Below are 9,244 nucleotides of genomic sequence, written 5' to 3'. Positions count from 1 at the left end.
TAGCACAAGGTCCTGGTCCGTGTCAGCGCCGGTTGTGTTGGTCGACCGGTGTCAAGAGGTTCTGACAGTCGTGAAGAAGGCTACGTCACCCATGAAGGTAGGCACCATGCGGATAGAGGCGTTTCTTCTTCCAAGACATGGCTTTTAATCTTATTACTCCCCTTCGAGTTGCGACCTTGAATGTCAGAGGGCTGGGAGCAAGAAGGCGACAATACCAGCTTAATCGCCTTCTTCTGGATAACGATATTGATATAATTGCTATACAAGAGTCGAAAATAGAGAGCCAAGAGCACACTGACCGCATGGTGTCTTCCTTTCAAGCAAACTTTCATGTGTGCGTTTGTCATTCTGTTGGGACGTCGGGTGGGTGCCTTGTATTCATCCGTAAGACGTTAAGAGTGAACGTAGAGTCTGTATTTGCATGCCCAAGTGGTCGCCTTTTGATTGCTGATTTCACTTATTCGAATTTATGGTGGCGAATTGTTTGTGTATATGCTCCTAATGTAGAAAGCGAGCGCAAAATTTTTTTTGAATCCTTTGAGCCATGGTTCAAAGGCGACAAGTTTTTGCTTGTACTGGGAGACTTCAACTGTGCGTGTGCCGCAGTTGACAGTGTGAAGTGTAGGCCACTGAGAGACAAGAGCTCTGAAGTTTTGAATACTTTTCTGCATGAGTATGGTCTCGAGGATGTTGGCAATGTGTTTTCCAATGGGACCCACCCTGAATACACGCACTTTCAGCGGGAGAGCCATGCGAGACTAGACAGGATGAATGTATCGGTCGAACTTATGCCGCTATGCTCAAGTTATGACGTTAAACCTGTGTCTTTCAGTGATCATTGCCTCGTGAGCATGACTTTAGGAATGAGGGGCAGGAAATCGCGCTTTAACTGGCACTTATGGAAACTGAACACAAAGCTTTTGGAGGATGAAGGGTTCATTATGCAAGTAAAGACCAAGGTAGACAAACTGCTAGACGCGCAGCCAGCTAGTTTAGCAACTGAATGGGAGGAGTTCAAAGAGTGGGTAAAAATGAAAGCAATAGAAAACAGCAGCGTGGCTCGTTATAAAGAGAAAGAAAAAGAAAAAGAAATGAACGGGCAACTTGAATGGATGCTGAGCATGGAAAGTAGCGCGCCGGGAACTTTCACGAAAGAAATACGGGAAGTGAAATGCCAGCTCGAAAGAATTGACGCTGACAGGTATAGGGCCGCCGTCATACGCGCAAGGTCTGAAAAATTGTGGGCTGGCGAAACGCCGACAAAACGAGCGCTATCAGGCGAGAAAAGATACACTAGCCAGAAAGAAATTAGGAGCATCCGATATGACAGCCGGACTTCGGAAGATGCGAGAGACATTCAGAGCGCTATAGCCAAACACTTCACAGAACTTCTTAGCAATAAGCTCGACACCATAGAAGGCTTCCATGTAGACTTTTTAAGACTGGTGCCAACACTAGATGACGAAATTAAGGAACGCCTTGAACTGCCTATAACTTTACAGGAGATAGAAAAGGCAATAGACGACCTACCATCTGGGAAAGCTCCTGGGCCAGATGGGCTAAGTGCGGCCTTTTATAAAACCTTTAAGCTTCCTGTTGCACAGTGCATGCTCCATGTGATAACTGAGGCTTATGAACGCAAACAGGTTCCATTGTCTTTCAACACGTCCCATATCGTTCTCATTCCCAAGACTGAGGATCCGGAAGAACGACTGTTGGTGGGGTCATATCGACCGATTAGTCTCACCAACGTCGACTACAAAGTATTTATGAAGGTTCCATCAAAAAGACTGCAGTCTGTGACCACGAAATTGGTAGGGTCTCACCAGACGTGTGGAATTAACGGCCGTAGCATCGCCACAAATATACATGTCGCAAGCAGCGTATTAGAGTGTGTTGATGCAGTTGGCGGTCAGATAGCAATGATACAGCTCGACTTGGCGAAAGCGTTTGACCGCGTCTACCACGAAATTCTTTTTTCCATCCTGGAACATTCCAAACTAGGCGACGTTATAGTAGAGGGCGTTAAAATGGCATAGAAGAACTGTACAACCCGCATTATAGTTAATGGCGATCTCACTGACAAACTTGCTGTACGCTCTTCAGTAAGACAGGGATGCCCGCTTTCCGCCTTGCTTTTTGCAGTGTATTTAGAGCCGCTATGCCTGGCAATTATCAATTCTGCCCGAATTTCAGGTTACAGACTGCAGTCATCACACGTGAAAGTACTCGCGTATGCTGACGATATAGCGGTGTTTTGCGCTGATAGACAGAGCATCTTTGAAGTCACGAGTGTGGTCGAAAAGTTCTGCGCTCAGACTGGAAGACAGATCAATTGGGGAAAAAGTTCCGGTTTTTGGCACGGCGAATGGGACGTAACACCGGGTTGTTTTCCTCGGCTTCGATGGTCCACCTTGCCAACGCGGTATCTAGGAGTGCCCCTGGATGGTTATCGGGATCCCAGCTCGTACTGGAAAGAAGAAACTTCGAGAATGAAAGAAAAAGCGGTCGCGTGGCAAGGAAGACAGCTATCAATGTTTTCCCGTGCCTCTATCTGTAATGTCTTTTTGATTTCGAAGCTCTGGTATGTAATGAATGTGCTGTGTGCGACACGAACAGCTATTCAAAAAATGCATCGTGTTTTTGCTGTTTTTATTTGGGCGTCCACCTGGGAAAGAACCAGCCGAACTAACCTGTTTGTTTCCGTTAAAGGCGCAGGCGTTGGCCTGGCGCATCTTTTTTTTGCGTCAAGTGGTCTCGCGATTTATGTTTTTGCGTGATCAAAGTGATCCATTTCTAAGAACTGTTCTGCAAGTGCGCCTACAGAGACTGCTCCCTGGAAGGGTAGTCTCCTGTGATAACATGTGTGGTGCTGTGACAGGATACTTGCGCGAGGTTGTTCTTTCATGCAAGATGTTGGAAGTACGTTTCAGCCCTGAATACCTATGTTATGTTAATAAGAAAAAGCTGTACAAAGCGCTGGTTGACGTGGTGTTGCCTGTACCCATTTATCGGACACCACACTTTGGAGGCCCTGGGCAAGATTTTTTTAAAAGAGTTAGGAATATGCCCGTTAGACCTGGGGTTAAAACTTTTTTTTTTAAAACTGCATTCCGGTATGCTGCCTGTTAAAACCTGGCTGCATGATAAAGGGCTATTCGTGCCATGGACAACAAACTGCTTGTTATGCAGGAAGCCCGAGACAGTGGAACATGTTTTCCTAGAATGCTGGGATCCAATTTTTTATTGGGATGTCCTTCAGAGGACGATTAAAAAGGAACTCCCTCTAAATCCTTACGGCATCCGGTACTTACCAGTTGAAAGTGAAGAAGTACCCTACGATTTAATTATGCTTCTTGGCCTCCACAGTTTGTGGAAAACGCGTATGAAGGTGCGACATGCAGACATAAATACAGGTTCCACACGTGAAAACTTCATCGAAAGTGTTGTTTATCTTCGCGAATGTTTCAGGGCTCAGACTGATCCACCAGAGTGAATATCACTGCTTGATGATTTAGCACAAATGAAAAGATTTTAGCACCACTCGCCTCAGTCCAAGTGTGGCTGAAGTGTTTTACCATATGTTACTTTGTATTACACGTCCAAGACGGCAATAAAGAAAAAAAAATGTAGTGGTCATCACGCACGCCTCACACGCGCAAGGTCGCCTGTTCCATCCCGGGCGGGAACAGTGTATTATATTTTTGCTTTCTTTTCGATCGCATATACGCGGAACAAAAGGGGGAGAGGAGTGACCCAATCCCTTCTTGGTTCCTGTGTTGTAGTGGTCATCACGCACGCCTCACACGCGCAAGGTCGCCTGTTCGATCCCCGGCGGGAACAGTGTATTATATTTTTGCTTTCTTTTCGATCGCATATACGCGGAACAAAAGGGGGAGAGAAGTGATCCAATCCGGGCTCGGTTCCTGTGTTGTAGTGGTCATCACGCGCGCCTCACACGCGCAAGGTCGCCTGTTCCATCCCGGGCGGGAACAGTGTATTATATTTTTGCTTTCTTTTCGATCGCATATACGCGGAACAAAAGGGGGAGAGAAGTGATCCAATCCGGGCTCGGTTCCTGTGGTGTAGGGGTAATCACGTGCGCCTCACGCGCGCAAGGTCGCCTGTTCGATCCCGGGCGGGAACAATGTATTACATACGTTTTTTTGCGATCGCGTATACGCAGATCAATAGGGGGAGAGAAGTAACCCAATCCGGGCTCAGTTCCCGTGGTGTTTGGTTCCACTTCCGGCCTTCACAGCCCCCCCCCCCCCCCCCCCCCCCCCCCCAATGGACGGGTCATCATGTGCTCCCTTGTACGGACTGTTTCAGCGGCCCCTGTGGGCCGTGGTATCAGGTGTACTGGAAAGCCGGCTGGAGATTACCAAGCGGTGCTTCCTCTAGAATTATCGTAGATCTTCTCTCTGCCAATTTGGTGCTTTAAAGTTATGTATGTTCCCAGTGCTGGTTTCGTCTGCATCCCTATTTGTCACAGACACCTCGCGGTTTCTTAAGCCTTTTTTCAGGTCATGTAACCGCTTTCCGTGCTCGTTACGCTTTGTCCAAACGGCGCGTGTAGGGTATGCAGTGCTTTTAGTACAAGCGGGGCTAACATTCTATTCCATTGCTGTCCTGACTTGCCGCTTATGAAATAAATCAGTATCATTGTGATCTACTCTTCGTTCTTTATTTAGTTAACACCTTTAAGCAGCGGTTTGTCACGTTTCTGACTCAGTCAAGTTCCGGGGGCAGTCACTATATGATTGTTTATTAACCGCCTGCGTTTGCGGATCCGCCCAGTTGCGATAGATTTGTTCTTCCAGGGCACAAGTCTTGTAACGTAGGTGTTCTTTGCGTTGTAATAGCTTGCACCAAATACGTAATACCGCTAGTCACTCGCTTACTGTGCGGACCTTACTAAACGTTCAGCCTAATTCGAACGTTATTTTGCTGTCGGTGTAATTGGCGTCACCCATGCTTCGGCGCATTCATAAATGTGTGCGCCCGATCACTTATTTTTGATACGTTGAGTGCAGAGTGGGCTTAATTTGCGTGACAGTTGGGGTGGATGTGTGTAGATAAGGTGGGAGAAATTTAACTATAGGCAATGAAGTGGCGCTACTCCACCTGCCATCATATAACGAGTGGTACTCGCTCGCCCAGACGTTTCGCGGCTGAAGTCCTTTACTTGGAGGTTAGCGCTACAATGCTGGCCGAGGAATGAAGTTTTTTTTAATCCTCGAGGGATGCCGAGCATCGCGAAGAGCCAGGAACACCTGCAGTCCTTATGTAGCAGCGGTCCGTGAACTTGGACACACAGATTCATTTAATTCCTTAATTTGCTAGTCACAATTTTTGCAGCTAACTGCTGCGCACGTCTTCAATCAACCGCTCCATAGTTTGCAGCTTGAACGAAGCATGCTGTGACCGCACAGAACCAGGGCAGAAGAGGTAATGCTTTTGTATTCGTGCGCTTTCGCTGAGGCAACATGTGGCGAAACGTGTGAGCCGCGCCGGAAGCACCCTTTCGTTTCTCTAGAGGAAAGTGATTCGCGAAAAGGGTAAAAAATCTGCATCATCATCATCGTCAGCCTGGCTGCGCCTACTGCAGGGCAAAAGGCCTCTCCCATACTTCTCTAACTACCCCGGTCACGTGCTAATTGTGGCCATGTTCTCCCTGAAAACTTCTTAATCCCATCTTACTTTCTGCCGCCCCCTGGTACTCTTCCATTCTCTTGGAATCCAGTCCGTAACCCTTAATGACCACCGGTTATCTTCCCTCCTCATTACATGCCCTGTCCATGTCCATTCCTGTTTTCTTGATTTCAACTAAGATGTCATCAACTTGCGTTTCTTCCCTCGCCCAATCTGCTCCCTTCTTATCCCCCTCCCTTAACGTTACACCCATAATTCTTCTTTCCATAGCTCATTACGTCGTCCTCAATTTAAGTAGAACCCTTTTCGTAAGCCTCCACATTTCTGCCCCGTAGGTGAGTACTGGTAAGACACAGCTATTATACACTTTTCTCTTGAGGGATAATGGCAACCTGTTGTTCATGATGTGAGAATGCCTGCCAAACGCACTCGAGGCCGTGCTTATTCTTCTGATTATTTCAGTCTCATGCTCCGGATCCGCGGTTACTACCTGCCCTAAGTAGATGTATTCCCTTACCACTTCCAGTGCCTCGCTACCTATCGTAAATTGCTGTTCTCTTCCGAGAGTGTTAAACATTACTTTAGTTTTTTGCAGATTAATTTTTAGACCTACCCTTCTGCTTTTCCTGTCCAGGTCAGTGAGCATGCATTACAATTGGTCCCGTGAGTTACTAAGCAAGGCAATATCATCAGCGAATCGCAAGTTACTAAGGTATTCTCCATTAACACTTATCCCCAATTCTTCCCAATCCAGGTCTCTGAATACCTCCTGTAAACACGCTGTGAATAACATTGGAGAGATCGCATCTCCCTGTCTGACGCCCTTCTTTATTGAGATTTTGTTGATTTCGTTATGGAGGATTACGGTGGCTGTGGAGCCGCTATACATATCTTTCAGTATTTTTACATACGGCTCGTCTACACCCTGATTCCGTAATGCCTGCATGACTGCTGAGGTTTCGACTGAATCAAACGCTTTCTCGTAATCAATGAAAGCTATATATAAGGGTTGGTTATATTCCGCACATTTCGCTATCACCTGATTGATGGTGTGAATATGGTCTATTGTTGAGTAGCCTTTACGAAATCCTGCCTGGTTCTTTGGTTGACAGAAGCCTAAGGTGTTCTTGATTCTTTTTGCGATTACCCTGTAAAACATTGACGTCACTGTTACGGGAAGTTAGTTGCTTATGTCGGCTTTGTCTCCCTTTCTCTTATCTATCGTGCTCATCCTGCTCAGTCTGCACCCATCGGAGCCTTTACCGTCCATTATTGTTTTCCTCACTACATCTCCTAATGCTTGCTTAGATTTTGGACCTCATGTCTTTATTAATATAATTGGGATTCCATCAGGACCTGCCATCTGGACCTGAGCTCGCGGCAAAGCAACGACACCTAGAGGAAAGTCTAGGAGGCATTCAGCGAAGGGGGAATGAAGCGAAGCGTCGCGAAGAAGCAAAGTAGGTCGAGGCGCGCTGGATTGGCCTCCTCTGGCATTTGCTGCGGGTGTGTGTGCGCTATGGATGAACCTGCTTCGACTCGCGATCGAGAGGCCAAGCGCCGAGTGGCGGCAAGCCGAGCGCGAGTCGACCGACCTCGAAGTTGTCGCCAAGCACCGGGCACGAGCTCAACAAGCCCGGCAAAAGCCGCTGGATTGCCGTGCCCAGAAGACCCCAGAAGAAGAAGGAGAAGGAGAAAATGAATAGTGTGAGTAGTACGTTACCAAATAGCTTGAAATAATAAATATTTTATATTTCCATATACTGTTTTACCATCTTTCGAAATGGCACATTGTACTTTATAAAAATTGAAAAACCGACATAAAACGTACAAAACAAAAAATAAGCCTTGAAGAAAACCGCCACATTTACACACATTCAAAACATATTAAAAACATTCCACGCGCCATGCACAAAAGGGGACTAGCACCCATACGCTTGCGTGTAACTCGCGTTCACGAAGTGAAACGTCACTAACTTATTTTAATTTCATCCCATTCACAAAGCTACGAGTCTAAACACATGATTCTGTTAGAGTGAGTTAGCCCATGAGTGGGGGTGATCCCGCCTGACTCTGATTTCTGGTAAATATTAGTCTGAGTGAACTCGGCTGTTTATTTTGCCGATTTATATACCTCATCCATATCACAGCTTATTTTCTTTTTCCCCTTTCCTGTTCTAAACAGCAGATAGTAGAAGCGTTCGGCTGTTTGACAGGATACATATGGCTGTGATTCTCGTTGTTATCAGTGCTCCTTAACCTTGAAGCACACACGGCCAAAATATTCAGCGGATGCAGTGGCAAGTTGTGTTGTTACTATTTGCTGCAGGACGCCTTGGGAGTTAGAGGTGGCTATCAGAACAATGCGTGGCCATATCTCTACTTTTGTCTCCAGTAGCGTGCTGGACACTAAACAGCGGAGTGGGGGGGGGGGGGGGGTGTACAAGGGGACAAGGCCTCGCCTAAAAACGAGTCATTCTCGTTTGTTTTTTCTCATTGCGGTCCTACGTCCCATTCAGGCATGCGTATCCCTCTCTCGACACGAGAAGGGCGCTCGGGCTGCCTCTCGTTGCCACGACCCCGAAGCTATGTCACTTACAGAGAAAATTCAGAGCACGCGCTTGTGAACGGATGATGATGGTGATAGTGACCAAGAGCTACAGCAGCAACTAAAGAAGAAAGAAGCTCATGCGGCCTGACAATGACGCTACGAGCAGCATGGCAGCGTCGTCTTATGCTCGTCTAATTAACATCATGGCGTTGAGACCACGTTCCTTCCTTTCTCTATGCCGCTTTCGCGGCGTTTATTGCAGTGATACCTAACACAGACGCAGAAAACGACAAAAAGCAAGTCATTAGTAGCGAATGCTTACGCGTCTTTTAGAAAACTCCCAGAAGAGTATCTGCGTGATCATTGTATAACGAAAATACTGTGTCCATAGTGCCGTCAAGCAACGTGTTTTGACAGCCCTACGTTATGTAATTGCGGAGAGGAAGCTAATAAGCTTAATTTGAATACTATGTACTTAAGAACTTTCGAATATTGAATGTTTGATGTCAGGCCAATTCGAACAGTGGCACTCGCGTGCTAAAGGCATAATATATTGTTTACTACGTAATAAACCGGTATATTCTACTTCACACCATGACAAAGGCCCCAACCGCTGCCGTCCACTCCGCCTATCACCCAAAACAGCAACATCCTGTTCATTGCGCGGTCACATCTCGTGGTACAGATAGGCTGGATTGCGTTTCGACATTCCAAGACCACTTTGGAGGAGGACGGCGTTTCACTGAACGCATCGGTGCCGGGTGGTCGACGCGGCTGGTCTGAAGCTCGTCAAAAAACGCGATTAAATTCCGCCTGAACTGAATTCCAATTCAAGAGCACGTAGCCAAAGCCCTGCACCGGGGTAAACTCGTAGACGGTGACCTTGTCCAAGGAAACCGTTTTCAGCGGTTTCGTAGGACAGAAGAAGCGCCGTTCGCAAGTCGCTTCCTTCCCCAGTGGTGGATGTCTGCAGCAGTTGTGCCCGTACTAGGGCCACACATCTGAGCGAACCTTGGTCGTGGCCGCGGCAGTGACCGG

At 47.1% G+C, this 9,244-nt stretch overlaps 1 non-coding gene across 1 annotated transcript; it reads left to right on the top strand.

The window, feature by feature from the left end:
* Window positions 1-4,074: 4,074 nt before the first annotated feature.
* Window positions 4,075-4,147, top strand: TRNAV-CAC (transfer RNA valine (anticodon CAC)). The gene has a single exon. It is a non-coding gene; the product is annotated as a tRNA-Val (tRNA).
* The last annotated feature ends 5,097 nt before the right edge of the window (window positions 4,148-9,244 follow it).

Source organism: Dermacentor andersoni, chromosome 1, assembly GCF_023375885.2.
Source record: "Dermacentor andersoni chromosome 1, qqDerAnde1_hic_scaffold, whole genome shotgun sequence".
NCBI lineage: Eukaryota > Metazoa > Arthropoda > Arachnida > Ixodida > Ixodidae > Dermacentor > Dermacentor andersoni.
Note: the sequence above shows the minus strand (reverse complement) of the source record. Positions and strands in the feature narration are given on the sequence as shown.